Raw genomic sequence first — 18,197 nt, forward strand, 5'->3', positions numbered from 1 at the left:
CAAAATTGTACAACTATACCGCTCTCGGCCATTAATTGTCACATGTTCAAAGAATGGCTACTTGGTATACAAACAAATGCATGCTGATATGCTCGGAACCAACGCGGGGATACTGTCTGTGGTACCACATCCAGAAATCAAAACTGAGCGACTGTCCAAATTCAGCCAAGGAACTACACAATTTTGGTAGGATTCTTCCTTCCACAAATTGAGCAGGGGAGCAGGTAACGCTTCTCTCCCGTACGGAAGAAGGGGGTGGCGCCTGGTTTTCTGGGAGGCCTTGTCTCGCCCAGCACAGCGCCGTGTCTTCGTGAGGAAGGAATAAGCCCTCCTCCCAGGCCTCCTGTTGGTTACAGAGGCCTAGAGGGAAGGGCTTAGGGGGGAAGGGCTAAGGGGTAGCGGAAGCAGCAGCGCCAGGCCTCGGTAACGCTGTACCCCGTCCCTGAGATAGACAGCCCGCCCCAGCTAGACGTCGACCCGGAGAGGGGACAGAAGGAAGCTTCAGCCTGCGGGCGGTCACGGGACCAGGCAGCGGCGGGAGGAAGACGCTTGCTACACTGGCCGGTGAGTAATCCTTTTCCCCGTTGCCCTTCTTTGGTATCCACCCCTGTCCTTGTCCTCTCCCGTGACTCAATCCCAAGCCTTGTTTCCAGAGCTGCGCCGTCGCGGACACCACCTTCTCTCTCCACCCACACCGAGGCCAGCCCAGTCAGGGCAGGCGTGCCCGTCCCTAGGATATGAGGTCCCCAGGACGGCAAAAGATTTGTGTTGCCTAACTTGTACATGCAGTGACATCGTCGCAGGTGACGTCAACAATGTCGTTCTTGACACTTCAGGGGATCGCCAAGCTCTAGTGATCGGTCGGGATAATGTCATTGCCTGCACGCCAATTACTGGGGTCTGGGAGTCTTGATCAAAAACTAATTGTGTGTCGTCACGTCCGGGGACGCCACTTCCCTAATATCCATGCAACACCGCCTCCGGAAATGCATAAGTTTGATTCCCTGAAGCCAAGTGTTCTTTTTCATACTTCACCTTGAATAGCCAGCATAAGATAGCAGGGGAAGTATTTCGAACTTAGCCGCACCATGCACACGGTTTACATCTTCATCTCCGAGGGCCCGACTTCAACGGCCGTAGAATGCCGCTGTAAAACTCGGTTCTCGAACTGAGATGATAACGCAGCCCTATTACGCTGGCACTTTGCCTCCTTTCCTGGCTGCCCGTGTCCTGTAGGAAATACTTTGCATGGCACATTCAACCTTCTACAACGGAGAGCCCACATTTCGTTTTTACTAAACTCCAAGCAGTACTAACGATCCAGATTGCTTTAGTCCCCCGGCGCTTTTCTCCAGTGTACACATAGCTCTCAACCATTTATGTTGCAAAGGCGGGTGAAAACACTCGATTTTATTTTTGGCGGATGAGAGGTCCATTGAAACAAATGGGCGTGCAGGAGCCTTGGCGGGTGAGTCAGCTGTTTACAAGGCGTGTGACACCCGCCAAAAGCGTGTGAGTTGAGAGCTATGGTGTACAGTAATACGTAAACTGGTTAAGACGCTTTCAGCTATCTCACACCATGACTGTGAAACTCTACACCTCAAAATCAAGTCTTTCCACTTTTAAGAGACCTGACGTTCTTCCATTTTAGAGGTGTACATTTTCTGGAAGGTCCATGGTCACCCATTCACAAGATACAACTTTTTGCGGATCGTTAGCTCTGTAACTCCAGCATAATGTGACCCCCCCCCCCCGTCTACACACACCATCCCCTTGGTGTTTCTGCAAAAATACAGTTGTATGAGCTCTTACCATCAAAGCTGCTAAGAATTTAAACTCAAGAACATGAGATGGGCAAGTCGAATTCTTTGGCGCCCTCCTATGTATGTTTTTCTTCTATGTTGATGGATTTCCAGAATAAATAGACTATGCTAAAGTGTGCACATACTACCTAAATGGCTAAAAGACTTATATTTTAATGGTTCATGTTAACCACCACAGGTCGTTGATAGAAATTTAGGGTGTCCTGCCATCTATATCCAAAAGCACAGCAAAGTTCAGCCTGTAGTCGTTTGCTAATAATGCACTGGAAGCACATGTACCACCAGATGTGTACTCTACGCTGACTGACATACGTTTTGAAAGTGTAAATGTTTCAATTCCCTTGTTGAGACTTGATTGACAAAACCTAGTTTCCCAAAAAATAATTTTCAATCGCATGTTACTTTAGGCGTATCCAGTATGGCATTTTAGACAGGTAATATATCTGGACTCTGTCTTTTGTTTTGTTCATAAGTGAATGATTTGCTTGCTATTTGAATATTATTCATACTGTTTTCCCCATGCGCAATGAGACTGTTTGAACCGTATGCAAATTCAGCTTCTCTTGTACGGTTTGTTTACACATGTGCTTAACAAACGTAAACGTGTGATTCCTTGGAAATATTTAATTCGGCACGTTACATGTAGAGAGTGTGTGTGTGTATATATATATATGTGTGTTCGTAGATGTACGTTCGTTGGTTTTGTGCATTGTTTACAAGGCGTTGTTTTGGTTAAACGGTTGTAGCAATGTCATAGCTTACATGGGTCTCGTTCCATCCCTTTTTAACAAACTAATTTCTGCTAACGCATTGAGTAATACTTATACATCTGTTTGCTAAAGAAAATGGAGCAGATGATGATTATAGAAATAAATTGCGTTTGTGCAGTTTATTCGAAAATTACATAGTTTTTTGTCACAATTTGATTTCAATATCGTGCCGTACTTGAACAAAAATGTCTTGGTATCGATAATGGAAAAGAAGGCTATGAAATGTAATTATGTGAAAAGGTTATAAAAGAAGGATACGTACCTAGTTGGACGAGAGGGCTGGTGTGACAACCTAGTTGGCAGTAAGGCATCTCAACCTCTTATGGTAGGCTTTTCCTGACCATTAAACCGTTTCGCTTTTTCTCTTTCCAAGACGGATGCCAAAAAATCTTGTTTTATTTGCGTAATAAACACTGTCGGAAAGTGTATTTTAGGTCGTAGAACTTGCTGGTTCTTTTTCAGTTCAAATGTTTCATAACGAGCATGTGATGCGTTCGTGTTGAGCCCGAGGTGTGCCACAAAGCTATGTTGAACGTGATATTTGTTTTCTTTCCTTGCTCTGCTTGACTGACATTAGGAGAGACATGTTCAGGTAGGAATCTGTATTTTTTTTAAATTGAGTATTACACTTTGTGATATTTTAATGTGTTTGACTTCTTGAAAACGTAGTCCACTGGCTAATGCTTAATTGCTAATAAAACGTAATATTTAGAATTCCCCCCCCCCACGCACAGTGATAAATACATTTTTTAAAGCAAATGCCTTTCTACCCCTTCCTCTTTCCCTTTTTAACCACAAACCAAATGCATGCAGAAATGTAATTTATTTATTCAGATTTGAAGACCGCGCGTCAGCCCGGGGGCATCGTGGCACTTGTTACAGATATATCTTTGTTGCATATATTACAATATTGACATAAAATATTGTAAATATTTTGTCCGGTCCCATTTCCTCTATGTTTGTAGGACATATATGCTTGTGGGGCATTCTGACCTATGGAGTCGAGAACAGAGCATTGTTTCCCCAACATCTTTAGTCCCTCTTGTTTTGAGTAAATCTGGACAAATGTGTGGGCTTGGCTGGCCCCCACCACAGTTCTCTAATCCACAAAGTTGGTACTGGATGCGTGTGGCACTGCAGGCTTGATTCCAGTAATTATTTTTTAATATTTATATATTTTTAACCTTTTTGCCTTTTATTTTTCACTCCCCTTTCTCCTGCGTGTTTATTCTTTCCTCCGCTTATGCCAGGGATAAAGAGGTTTGTGTGTGTTTTGTCCTGTGGCTGACATTTTGTAGTGTCGGGTCCATAAACTCTCTGGAGTGGCTGGGGCTCAATAACCATTGGAATGGGTGCTTGTGCTCTGGCGCTTGCTTGGAACATTAGGTCAGCAGCTACTGCACTAGGGGATCGTTGGTTGCTTCACTCCTTTCTACTTCAAAGAATTAATTGACGAGAAGATATCGGAGAAGGTGAGTTCTTTCTCAGGTCACCTCTGGCTGATGACTTCTTTTTCAGGTCTTCTAGTTCCAAGGCTCCTCATCACGATGTTAATACCAGGCGTTGGCTAGAGGTTCACAGTTTCAGGGCTAAACACTAAACTGGCTTAGCTGAGGATCACTCTTCAGGCTAACACTATTCACCGGCCTGTTGAGCTTAAACGATCAGGGGCTAAAACGAACTTTTCTAAGGATCACACCTCCTTTGGTGCCTCTTTCTCCTCCAACTCCTCTTCTGCACCAAACTGCTAGCCGACCCCGATGGGGTACTCGTTGCTGAATGAGGTTTGGTCCAACCTGCCGCGCAGGAGCGGAAAGATGACAATGCAGATGACAAGAGTGAATGAGAAATGGTATCTCTTTTGCAGATACCCCTGTTCCCCGCACTTCTTGTTACTGTATATAGCAGTCGGTAGATTAAGCCAAGATAAAGAACATTACAGGCCATTAGCGAGTAATCTCTTGTTTATGCTTAAGTAGAAGTAGTTCAGTACGTAAATTAGCTTCAAACATCAGACTTGTTTGTCAGTACAATTCCGAATGAGATAAATCGGAGGACATTCATTAATAAATTAATAGAATTTAGAAAAGCATTCAGCTCTACGGGTTTCGGGGGGGGGGTTAATTTCCCATCATGAGTAATTTCTTGGATCTGTTAAAAGCACATAAAGTTATGTATAATAAAATTGTAGCAGCGTATGTTTGGATATAAAGAGTTCAGCGATAATTCCGAAAAATAAGGATTAATAAAAAGGTACTGAACTAGATACAGTAACAAAAAAAACCTCATGATAGTTAATATGGATCCACTGATCTCAAGAGATGTTAAATACATTAAAGAAAACCAATGCCTCACGCCAACATTGAAAGTTCTTCCATAATGAATACATAATTAATAAAGGAAACATGGAGTTACCTATCAATACCTTGATGCCCAAACTAAGAGAAATTGAGGTGACCTGAAAATAATAACCTAAATATAAATGCAATGTAGATTAAAGCATTTAAGTGAAACTGAATAACAGAAAAAGATGGAAACAGAGCTTTACCTCCATAAAATAGTAAGATATGTTTGTAAGGTTTCTCAGGAATTCCTTGATCTCTGGAAATATGAGGGAAAACTATAATTCAAAAATCCAGAGTCAATTGATTATAATATTTAATGGTGAAATGATGTGTAAATATTCTCCCAAGAGAGTATAAGGCGCTGTAGCAGTAGGATACAACTAGCGCTTGTGCATGTGATATTAACTGTTATTTTCAAAATGGTGGGATTGCGCATGCGGTGTGATAACGTCATCATGTGGAGCTCATAATATAGTCCAATGAAAGTGGACTAATGTAACATAGACATGGTGATATATATCGAACCTACTGTGCGGGCAAATTAAAGTGATATCGTTGTATGTGTAATGTGTTCTCAACAATTAAGGGAGAGCGGTTTATGATCATTGCATCTAAATGCATTTGCATTGAATTATTTCCATCTAAAAAATTAGCATTCAATGCATCGTTTTTGTGGGGACCCCCTAAACCCCTGTTTTTTTACCCTTTAAAATCCTCCTGAACAAAAATGAACCCTTTACGCCCCCTTAAACATGCATTCGATGCACATTTTTTTAGATGGAAAATATTCGATGGAATGGCATTAGATGCAGGACCAGATACCAGCGAGAGCATATGTGTAGTAAATATATAGTATCATACACTGGAAAGTGGCAAGTCAATACATTAAAAAAAAATTGGCTAAAGGATAAAACGGAGTAGAGCTACTTTTATTGCAGATAAGATTTTGAAAAGTAATCTATATGAAAATGGAGTAAAATGTCGTACACAAATCTATAACTTAAGAAAATAAGAGAATGGGCGTGAAGGCCGAAATGTTATCATTTATACTCACGATCTAGTAGATCATAAGTAATGGTAATACAGCAAGTCACTGTTCTATCTCTTACATGAGACGTTGATAAATCTTTGTGACAAGAGCAATAGACTCATACTATAACTTATAAATATATTTTTGAATCATAGTTGAAATCTTCGTTCATCCCTCTAGGGTGTAGGCAGCCCAATACAATTCTTGTTGTGCTAAGCTCTTCTGAAAGTTACCTCCCTCTGAGCATTTTCTACCAATTCATGAATCGCAAATCTCATTTGTGAGATATTGTGTCCAATTTCAATAGTATCGCTTGAGGGGAGATTTAAGGATTCTAGTTCTCATATTTGTTTTATGCTCAGTCCATCTCTCGCGTGCTTGTCACAATGTTTGACCAACATAGAAAATGTCCACATGGGCATCCAATACCATACACAAGCGGGCAAAATGTGCACTTGCCTCTGGCTAGTAAGACATGACATGGTGTGCTGTGTGTATGTACAGAATTGAGATGATGGGTGATTTAAAAAAAAATGTATTGTTTTTACGGCTGACTAGTAGCTTAAACATACTTCATTTTGAATGTTACATGTAGCAAAGTTACGTAGTTTGATTTTGTGATCCGAGTAAGGGTGTGATATAGAGTAGTCCCCCATAACATTGTTGCTGCAGTTAAAATTTGAAGCACGCAAATGTGCGTGTCTTGGGGTTTCGTAGTGTGAGTTGCTTGGCAGGAGACGTTTTAATCAAAAATGTTTTAATCTAAAATATTTTAATCAAAGTGTTTCTAAAGGTATGTCCACATTTCTATGGCCATCCGTGGTGTTGAGAACACCTATACGAGATGTGTATCAAAATGGAGAAACTTCAATTCTTTTCTTGATGATTCCCATTGGAACATGTGGGATCTGTATCAATTGGGTAGATATTTGTCTATAGTACTTTTTCAAATATTTAATCTCACTAAATTAGAAACTCTGGTATTTTTACCCACTTGTTCTGGGTAGCGCCTAACTTTGAAATGTTGCTCTAGTTTGTCACATTCCATTTCAAAGGTAGTAGGATTTCAAATGGTACTCTTTACTCTCACAAATTGACTTAGAACAATGGATCTTGGATGGAAGATGTAGTGAAGTTTATTATTCACATCAGTAGATTTCCTGTAAATGGATATGTTACCTTGTGATGTGTTAATCACAACATTTAGAAAATGTATAGTGAGATTGCTCATCTCCAAGGCAAATTTGATTCTAGTATGAACTGTGCTCAAATATCCCAAAACATCCTCTACTGCCTGTGAACCATTCCACAGACCAGAAATGTCATCACAATCTATGTAAGCCATGTGGATTAATTGGTTGTCATGATATTGATGGGTAACTCGCATTTTCCTTTTTATTAATCATTTAATTTATTATGGGAGAACTTTCACTCTTGTTCACTGATCATGATGAGAGTGAAGGCATGCCATCTTGTGAACGGACCCCACCTTGACCGGGTTCTGACTTGTTTTAGAAAGTCCTCTGATAGAAATACTGAGATGGAGCCAGGAGTTCCTCCAGAGGCCTTGTCTAGAAGAGAGGACAGGCATCTCCATAGAAGTTGAACAATTTTATTAAGCTTTCTGTACTTGGAAAGTAAGTTCAAAGAAATGCAAAGCATTGACAATGCCAACAGCTGAGGTTTGGGAAAGACAAATACCTAGCACTTGTATACAAGCCAAAAAAGTTGGCTTTGCCAATGCTTGTTTTTAACCAGCCTTCAGTGAAGGACGTGCCTAGTGCTTATAGAGTGACCTGGTTAAGGCACTTCTATTACGCTAGTAGCACGTTTACAACTCCAATTAGTGATTAGCTCTCAGAAGACTGCTTTGAAAAAACACTGGTGGGCACTTTGAGTGCAATGTTTGCTGGTAAGCCTTGAATAAAGCGAGCTCAGAGTTCCCAGGAGGAGATGTTTTAAGTGTGGAGGGGCAAGAACTGGGTGGGGACGGCCATAGGGATTAGCAAGGCCATGGGCAGTCACTGGGTGGTTAAATAACCAAACGCCTAAGCTTTGTGTTCCTCCTCATAATATGCCATTTCTCCCTATCTGTACTCTTATGCAGTAGGTTCAGCTTATGGGTGGCGCTAAAGAGCCACCTAATAGCTCAACTAAAAATTGACACAGAATACCTATTTCTAGCCTCGAAACGGGTATTCATGACTTTGCGCCCATAACCCTTCTGCTCTGTAGTGACTGCAGCTTCTCCTTCCTTTTATTTTTATTTTTTTTACAAACCCTCTTCATACTCGTATGAGACTGCCATTCTGTGTAAAGAAGACTAGGTACTGGAAGCAGTTTGGAAGACTGCAGGTGCCCATCTGGCTGTGATGAATTGGAAATTATTTTCATGTTTAGCAAATTAGAAAATGACTTTCAGGCAGTCTAGCTGGAACAATAAATCGCAGTTCATGAAAACGGTGGGTATCTCCCAAAGAATGGGTTATTTGGCCCTGTTCGTTCTCGGCACAGGGTCTCCCAGACCTTCATGTCAAATTAACATGTATGGCGGCACACTGCTGCTTTGCCAGGAAGCCGCACGTGTTGTGCTGCGAGTAACATTCCTAAAACAGAGTTCCCCCATTCAAAATATATAAATGAGCAGTGTCCGAAGATTAACCTATGGTGTCTTCTCTACCAAGGTCAGAGCAGATATCGGAACATATGCAACCCTGTTGATTGGCTTGAATCATGCAGGCACCTGACGAAGAAAAATATAATTTTGACTCTACTTTAAGGGGACATTTGTTTGACAGATATTACATGCAGGGCGAAGGCACATGAACCATCGCCAACACGACTCTTGATACTGAACTCTTTCCCCCCCCCACACCCTCCCATCTGATTTCGGCACAGCTATGCACTTTCAATTAAACCTACAATCCCACCAGAGCTCTGCAGCTAGGTCAACTTGCGCCACATGCTGCAGGGTTTACAATTAAGATTCAATGAGCAGGAGGTAAAACCAGCTTATGGGGGTGTAGGGCATCACCCGCCAGTCAAGAGCTAGAGCTATAGAACCAGGAGCAGGGACACCGCGTACTGCAAACCTAACCTTCACATGAGATGCATGCTTTACCCATGTGGCCTATATGTTTCAATGTGTCCTAATTAATATTCTCAAACACTCAACGTTAATGTCACGGATGCATGTTTGTTTAGGCACTAGTTGGCCTGGGAGCAAAAAGTAGCTTCTGGGAGCTGTTGGTTCTAACCAGGCTCTCCTTGGCTAGAAGCAGAAGCTAAATAGTTCCCATCAATTTTGAACCCTGGTGCTGGAAATTAGTAATGTGTGCAGGTACGCATATACCGAGGCCTGCGCTGCTGTTGGCGTGTGGTACATTCGCGCTTCTCTGTGCCAAAACGGAACTCCATCTCATTAGCAAGCATATATCCAATTTGAAGAACTGGACTGCGCCAGTGAAATAAGTAAGCAAAGCCATTTTAAAATCATACTTAATTTTCATAGTTCGTTTCTTCCCGTCAGTTTTCACATATTCATAATTTGCAATTTAACCTTATCCTGACTCCTATTTCAATCTACTTTCACAATTCTCCCCCATTTGAGAACAATACTACTACCGGTCTCGCAAACCTACATTTTGAGTGAACCAACAAGGCAAACCAACGTCCTGACCAAACAGCCTTTCTGTAGTTTTCATCAAAAACGGCTTTTCATGCACCTTCAATGCATAAGCAGTTTACTGCTCTAGACATTACAATGCACATCTGACCAACACGTATAACATGGTGAATCCCAAAAGAACTGCAAACATTGGCAGCATCCTGTCTAATATGGAAGCTCCTAGCGAACCAATTGAACTGGTTAGCCTGGTCCATAGGATCCATCTAGTATATGTATTTTCTCAGTGCAGTATGGCCATAGACTTTCTAATGTGAGTAATGTCTGAGATATCTCCATAATTTAGGATGCATGTATAGCCTTCTGAACCCACAAGAGTGCAAACACCTCCCTTGGAAGCCATTGTCTATGGCCATTCGGTTTTTCAGTGCCATGGTGTGTATAGTCTTTTGTTCATGAGTGATCAGTAAAGGGGGAGTTGTCATTTGCCACTCTCTCCAGCAACATAGTCTGTTTCAGGATTTCATCACCATTGTGTTTGACACCTTCTGAAAGCATTATGCATTCTATGCCGTAATTGAAAGTTTCCCAAGCTAATTCTCTTCTTCCTTGGCGAGGATGGTAGCTCAGTGTCTAATAGCAGGTAGAAAATACCCCATATAACAACTACCACTCCAATCCATGGGTAGCCAGCTATAGGCATTTGTTCCACAGACAAAGTAGGTAGGATAGGATATTCTAAAAATTAAGTTTGGATCTGTTTGTAAATCATAATTTGATTATTCAAAACTACCTAATTGGGACAGGGGGCTTTGTTGAGGGGGATATAGAGAATAACGTATGTATTAAAAGGTAGCAACTCAGGAGCAGTCGCCCCTGATGGGCTGCCTTATTTTATCTTGGAGGGTCACCCCTCGTTATGGGCTGAATAATCCCGCCCATTGTTCCTGCAACCATGCATTAACAATAGACTTCCGACTTTTGGCACACAGTTATTTGCTTCTGATCTTTAAAAGGTGGTTGTCTGAAACCCCAGAACTATAGACCGATTGCCCTACGTGGCCTAAATGTTTTATTTAAATTTTAATGTGATTAGCATATACATAGCTTTACACATAAAAGAACAATTCTTCAATACTACATTACATTCTCAATACATATACAAACATTTCTTCCCTTCAAACCAAACTCATTCGCATACCCATTACATAAAATATTACCTATAAACATACCCCTAACCTTTCTAAAATACATTCTATATTCCAATTGTTAACTGGCTCTATCTGCTTCCAAATGTTATACAATGCAATATACACTGATGCCTTCTCACTATTTAAGCAATAGGGCCATAATTCGTCACTTTTTATGCTATCGTAGTTTTCGACAAACCCTCCCAGCTGCGTCACATAAAGGGGTCCCTTTTCCCTGCATTTCATTAGAATGTGTCTAACCGATTTCATCATTGTACTTTAAAGATTCGACACGTTTTCTCTGAATCTTCACCCGCTCGATAAATGCTACTATAGATCATACCTGTATAAAGGTGGGTGAACATTAGCACTTGCCACTGTAAGCTGTGGATATTGGTAGGGGCATGGACCAAAGAGAGTTGTGAATGTAGGCAGACGCTGCCCCTGGACATAAGTGCAAGCGTTAGCATTGTGACACACCAAAGGGGGTAGGAGCGGTAACGTGAATGAGCAACCAAATAAGATGATAAATAACGGGCTGACCTCAGCACATGTAGGGAGTAAATCCAGGCATACAGATGTCGCCCTCCTAGTAGATTAGGAATGCTTTCTGGGCTGGACTGTAAGGGACACACAAACACCTGCCGCCCGTATACAAACGGGGACCACGTAGGCGGCCGGTTGCCCAACGTGGGCAAGGTTATGCATAAGAACGGATGCCATATTGGAAATGGAGCGTGAATGTAGTAAGCCCCTGAGTTGGACATGGATATGGAGACGCCCACACACCCCCACCTGATTAGAAATACGGAAATTTGCTGCCTCATTTCAAGACAGGAATGCCAACTAACCAACCCACTAACAACTTCACCCTCTCCATTCTAACCAAACAACCACAAACTTCACCACACTGCAACAACAAAACAAAGCACAGATAGACCCGTACAACAGCACACCACGTCTCCCGACAGTATAACGCCCCGAACCCAGCCAACGGAATTCCAGGCTGAGGCCCACCAATAGCACATCACTGCCCTCTTGCACTTCTCCAGCTCATCCTCACTAACACCCCCCTCAACTCCTCCTTTCTTTCAGGAGCGCCAGGGGACCACTCCAGTGGTGATGGTGCGCAGTACAAATATATTTTAACATTAACAAGCAGGGATTCCCATTTCTTTCACCATAAGTACTGGAAGTCTTTTTGCACGCAAACTCAGTGTAAATCTTCGATGGTTAGGATTAGGGCAAATGAGCAAATAATTCAGTGGCATTTGGAATTTATAAAGCACCTCAGCGATTGGGCTGTAAAGCTTCAGTGTGGCCATAATTATTGGCCCAATCCCATTTTTCCACCTTCTGCACAAATTGCTTCTCTAACTTTAGGTACCCTAGCAATCCGAGTTCCCAATCAGGGCACCATTCTATCTGTTTGAAGGTCTCACATAACAACAGTAGGTAACCATCCACAGGATCATTTGCGTATGAATTGCCCAATAGCTCCAAAAGTAAAGACATTTGGGGGAGGTCATAGCTCCAATAAAATAAACACCTCTTCGCTTTAAGTGCCATTGCAGGTAAGGACGTCAATCCTAACTCCAGTCGCAGTAGCTCAACTGGCACACTGTCATACCAAGCATACCATGCCGATAGCTACTCTCTGACTTTAAGCCACGTAAGATCCCACATAGTTAGTGCCTCTAGGCCTTATAACATGAACAGCACAGAAGCATTGTTTATATAATGTTAGGATACCCACAAGGCTAAAATCGGATGTTTCCAACACACATGTCTTAATAAGGGATGTTAAGATCACTGGCATCCTCCTTTTTGGTTAATATTTCTGTGCAGTCACCTTTCACATTCAGTACAAGACCCAATATTTATATTGAGTCGCATACTCTACTACCCAGTTTCCTCCTAACTAATTCAGGGTTAATGCTTTTGTATCGTCTTGGTCTTTCCTAGATTAACCACTAGATTATTCTGCTTCGCATATTCAAACAAGCCCTATAATAATCTTTTCGCCCCACCAAATGTGTGGTGAAAGATTACTAAGTCGTCTCTATAAATAAGACCACATACTTTTGAGGTTCGAAATTTGGGGGAACAATTAAACATTTTACTCAATTTGCTTGGCGTGTTGCCAGTACGCACCCTTGCGTTACTCCCCTATTGATAAGGGAGTCCGTAGTGACACCTCTACAATTCAACCCAACCTTAACATGCATATTCTCATGCAAGCACTTGACTGCATTCAAAATTGGTCTAGGACATCCCATAATTCAATTGTTAACGTTCGTCCGGTCTACGGTGTCTCCTGGCGCACAAAAATCTATGAGTAGTATATAGACCCGGGTTTCCCTTTTTTGTGGCCCTGGTTATCAGTTTGTCCCTTTAAGTTATGGTTTACATCTGAGCCCGGTCTGAAGCCTGTTTGGAAGCTATCCAGGATCTGCCTGGAGTCCAGCCATTTCTGAACCTTATCCAACACAAATGAAGAAACCATTTACCTGTTCTGTCGAGTAATGAAAGCAATCTGTAATTGACTGGATCTGTATGATTCCCATTTTTAAATACTGGGATTAACATTGCTTTTCTCAGAGTGGCCGGTATTGGATCCATTAGTTGACACCTTATTGAATAATAACGCTAGTATAGAGGCCCAACGCTCAGGACTTTTGTTTAACACTTCGTTGGGGAACCCGTTTGGCCCAGGGATTCTGGATTTTTTTTCTTTTTCTTTTTCTCTATATCCTCTCTTTCAATTCTGATACCACACCTCTGCACTCGTGTTCAAAAAGCTCTTTACACTCTGCAGATACACAACCATATTTGTGTGCTCTTTCCATTGAGTAGCACTAATGGGGTTTACTACTAAGTTTGCTTTGTCAGTTCTTTTTTCCAAAAATGTCTGCCTCCCTTGTTTTAGATGATTTGGAACAGTGGATAATCAAAACTAATGAGTTCAGAAGCAACTTGGCAACATTGAATGGTTTTATACTAAAACTGTTGTTGAACCAGTCAACAAGTGGTGTGCTGGTTATTCGAACCTCAGTGCAGCTTTTCATGGCATTTGCAGGCAAAAGCTGTGGAATAAAACTATGGAATGCTGTTATCCCTCGACAGCTATTAAAAATAATTCTCCAGCTGCACACTTATACAGGCATGCTCCAGGAAAATGAGCACCTGCTGAATTAGCTTAAAGCTTTAGCTTAAAGCAAGGTTGCGCTCTTGCTTCCTGCCTATTTAATATATACAGGACAATATCTGGAATCAGTGTCTGAGATAAGATACTTAGGAGTGGGATTTAACATCTCGAAAGTGGAAACAAACTGGGTAGACGTTTTGTTCACAAAAGTTACGAATCTGGTAGATTTGGAAAATTCTCCTTGACGCCAGTCAAAATGTTCTATGTTCCGAAAGTGATACCTTCACTAACGTATGGGAGTGAAGCCGGAGTGAATCTTTCTCATACAATCCGGCACAAGCTGGAAAGTAGCTTTTGGAAACCATTCTTAAGACTACCAAGAAATACGCCAATAGTGGCAATAAGATCAGAGCTTGGGTTCGAGTCCCTTGAAGCAACAATGAAATGGACATCCCTGGGACTACTGAGAAAACTTAGAGAAGACAATCCAGCTGAGGGATATAAAATACTTGCAAAGAAAGACCATGCCAAAAGTGCCACCTACCTAAATTATTAGAAAAATGAATGGTGTTGGATACTAAGGGACCTGGAATCTTCAGAGGACGAGTTGGTGACAAACCCCAATGGAGTAAAAGAAAAACTTTAAAGAAAATACTGGATTTTAACCAGAGAATCAAAAATGAAGTTGAAAAATATAGGGAATGTCCAACGAACATTGGAAAATAAATGTTTTACCTGATTATCTGCAAAAATTTCCTTCAAGCACCCCCAGAGGCAAATTAATGAAAATTCACCTAGGAGTTTATCCGACTAATGAAGTTAAAAACGGAACGGGAGGAAGAGGAACTAATGAAGGAAGCTGCATATTTTGTCTAGATAATAGCAGGAAACACCATTCCATCTTCTGGTGAATTGCAGAGCAATAACAAAAGAAAGAAACCAAATGTTGAGGAGCCACATGACTTCACTGAGACACAGAAGTGATGAAGAAAGCTGGGACTATTTTATAAAAGGAAACAATCACAGATTTACCTGTGCGGGAATAAACTTTTTAGAGAAAATATTGATAGACAAAGACAAAGAATCAGAAACAGACAATAAGTAAAATCGAAAGAGGAAGGAGAAAGAGGGAGAAAATGGAACATTTTAAGCTGAAAGAAAAGGAGATTGACAAGAAAAGGAAAAGAAAGTGTAATATAAGTTTGGTTCTGTAAACTAAATTGTGCACTATAAAATAAAATAAAAAATGTAATGTATACATCTCTGACCTTGAGTAAATAAGCATGGTATTAGCCTTTTCCCCTATCCCAAGATTGGCTTATTAACATAGTATGGATTGTATTTGCTGATGACATTGTTCTGTTGTGCATTAAATGCATAAGTACACTTTGGCCAATCACTTACAAATTAATGCATGCAAAATCGCTATTCTGATCTTTAAAAATAAAAGTATGCAAGGATAATTGGTGTATTGCCGAAAGACGATTTCTTGTAGCTTATTATTTAATGTTCATGGGGCATCCTATTTATGTTAAAATAGGCAGCAAATTACATTTTGAGAGGGTCTGAATAAAGCTAATCTCCCTGACTGCCCCGATGAAGAACGTTTGATTCCATTACTGAACCTATACAATCTCTTAAGTGGTACCCATTATTACATATGGACTGAAAGTGGTTGATCCCTCTACAAGAAAAGGATTGAAATATCTAAGAGGGGTATATTTGCAAAAAAGTTACATCCTCCCACCAACCGAGTTTACCAGTGGTCTTAATTATATAAGAATTAGGGTTGCAATCTTTCAGGCCGATTCATGTAATTCCTCACAAAAGTGTCGCACGCGGCTGGCGCACAGCGTGCCCGTGCGAATGTCTGCGCCAGCCGTGTGCGATAAAATCAATTTCCGCGCACAGCGTATTCATGGATTCTCGCCTCCAAAAGCAGACGTGGCACAGAGTGGCGCAGTGACACTGCAGCAGCGCCAGTTACATCCCCAAGAACGCCCTCGCGCAAGGAAAAGCCATCAAGATCGCAAAACCATCGCAAAGGGCTGCGCCAACCCTGTTCCAGTTTACCGGACTGGCAAACAGCAAACGCAAAGCGGGGAACGCGTATTACGGGTGTTTCGCGTGCGCGAGAAGTTTCACACGCGATCTGGCGTGTGCGTGTATTTCAGGGGTGCGCGAGAAGTTCCACATGCGAATGGCCTGGGCGCGTGTATTTCAGGGGCGCGCGAGAAGTTCCACACGCGATTGCCCTGGGCGTGTGTATTCCAGAGGTGCATGAGAAGTTCCACACGCGATTTGCCTGGGGGAGCGTGTGAGTGTATTCCAGGGGTGCGCGGAAAGTTTTACACGCAATTTCAGCAGGGTACGTGTATTTCAGGGGTGCCGGAGAGTCCTACATGTGATTTGGCAGTGTGGGTCCTCCCAGGTGTTCCCTGTACACCCTCCACGGCCCCTGCAGGCAGCGCACACCACAGGGGACTACCCTGCATCCCTGGTCATGTCCCGCAGGCAGCCCACCCAACATGGGCATGCCCCCCAGCAAAGGCACATATCTCCTTGCACTAATGATCACCAACTCATGTCCCCTTGCACCCCCACCCCCCAGCAGTGCAAGGGCACCCTCCACCAGGCCCCCACCCATGTCTCCCACCACCCTCACCCCCCAGCACTGTGGGGCACCTGCCAGCAGGCCCCCACCCATGTCCAACTCATGTCCCCACCACCCCCACCCCCCAGCACTGTGGGGCACCTGCCAGCAGGCCCCCATCCATGTCTCCCACCACCTCCACCCCCCAGCACTGTGGGGCACCTGCCAGCAGGCCCCCACCCATGTCTCCCACCACCCCCACCCCCCAGCACTGTGGGGCACCTGCCAGCAGGCCCCCACCCATGTCCAACTCATGTTCCCACCACCCCCACCCCCCAGCACTGTGGGGCACCTGCCAGCAGGCCCCCACCCTTGTCCAACTCATGTTCCCCACCACCCCCACCCCCCAGCAGTGCAGGGGCACCCTCCACCAGGCCCCTACCCATGTCTCCCACCACCCCCACCCCCCAGCAGTGCAGGGGCACCCTCCACCAGGCCCCCACCCCTTTCTCCCACCACCCTCACCCCCCAGCACTGTGGGGCACCTGCCAGCAGGCCCCAACTCATGTTCCCCAGCCAACATGTCATCACAATCTAGATCCCTGGTCCCTATGGTCAGCCTCCAAATGCAAAACACCCACCCGAGTATTGCATCCACCCACTCAGAAATGGTAATTACATGACAGAACACCAATTGCAAGTTTCGAAACAAACACATGTCCCTCACATACACCCAATGGGTGTCAGTGAATCTCAAAACCCATATCATGATATGCATGAAACCAATGAGATGATACTACACGTTGAAGTTCGATAAAAAAATATGTATTAAAGGAAACATAAATAGATTCAAAAATAAAGAAACAGAAATGGGAATGCAAAAAAGAAAAGAAGCATGTCCGTGAAAAAAAGCAAAACCAAAAATCGTAATCCAAAGTAATGGTGTCCAAAGTTACTGTCCACAAAAGCAAATCCAATGGGAAATAATAATAGAAAGCCATTGCTCCATGGGTAAGTTGTGAAAGAAAAATTAAATCCAACAGTGAACTATGTACAGACGAACAAGCCAGGGTCCATTATCCCAACAAAAGAAATGAAACCTATCTAACAACACTAACTAATAAAATAAACTAAATACAAAAATGTGGCCAATGTCCAAAAGGTCCAAAATAAATCAAAAAACAAAGGAAACCTAACACTACCTACATAACTATGTACAAGGGCAGCGGGCTAGTCTGACGGCTCACTGTTGGATGTCCCGGCCCAGTGCATCATCGAACTCCTGCTCAATGTCCCGGAGGCGGTCCTCCTCCATGGCCCCGAGGGTCTGCAGGGCCGTCAACGTGTCCACCTCCAACCCCCTGCGGATTGCCTCGAGGCACTCGGCCCGCCTCAGGGCCCTCCGCATGGAGTTATCCGCCCTGACCATTGTGAGCCGTGCCTCTTCTGCCCGCTGCCGCTCCGCATCTATGGCGTGGCCAAACCGCTGCCACACGGAAGACACTCTCTGTCCTGGGTCCTCCTGCCCTCCGGCCGATGCCTGCCCCTCCGATGTTGAAGGCCCCGAGCCTTCATGGCTCCCACCACATTGCTGCTGCTGCTGCTGTGCCTCTGCCCGTGCACTGCCTCCTGCTGCCTGCACATCCTCCGCCGGCTGGGGTGCAGTCGTTGAT

At 43.2% G+C, this 18,197-nt stretch overlaps 1 protein-coding gene across 2 annotated transcripts in view; it reads left to right on the plus strand.

Moving 5' to 3' along the window:
• The first annotated feature begins 371 nt into the window (after positions 1-371).
• GNG12 (G protein subunit gamma 12) overlaps positions 372-18,197 on the plus strand; it is a 348,877-nt gene continuing 331,051 nt past the window's right edge. The window contains exon 1 of one of the 2 annotated variants that reach the window (XM_069641936.1): positions 372-564. The gene's annotated coding sequence lies outside the window, so the exon portion shown is untranslated. Of the gene's footprint in view, positions 565-778; positions 804-18,197 lie in introns of those variants that run through there. The other variant, XM_069641937.1, reaches the window with a different exon arrangement.

The sequence above is a fragment of the Ambystoma mexicanum genome, chromosome 1q (assembly GCF_040938575.1).
Source record: "Ambystoma mexicanum isolate Mex_15411 chromosome 1q, UKY_AmexF1_1, whole genome shotgun sequence".
NCBI lineage: Eukaryota > Metazoa > Chordata > Amphibia > Caudata > Ambystomatidae > Ambystoma > Ambystoma mexicanum.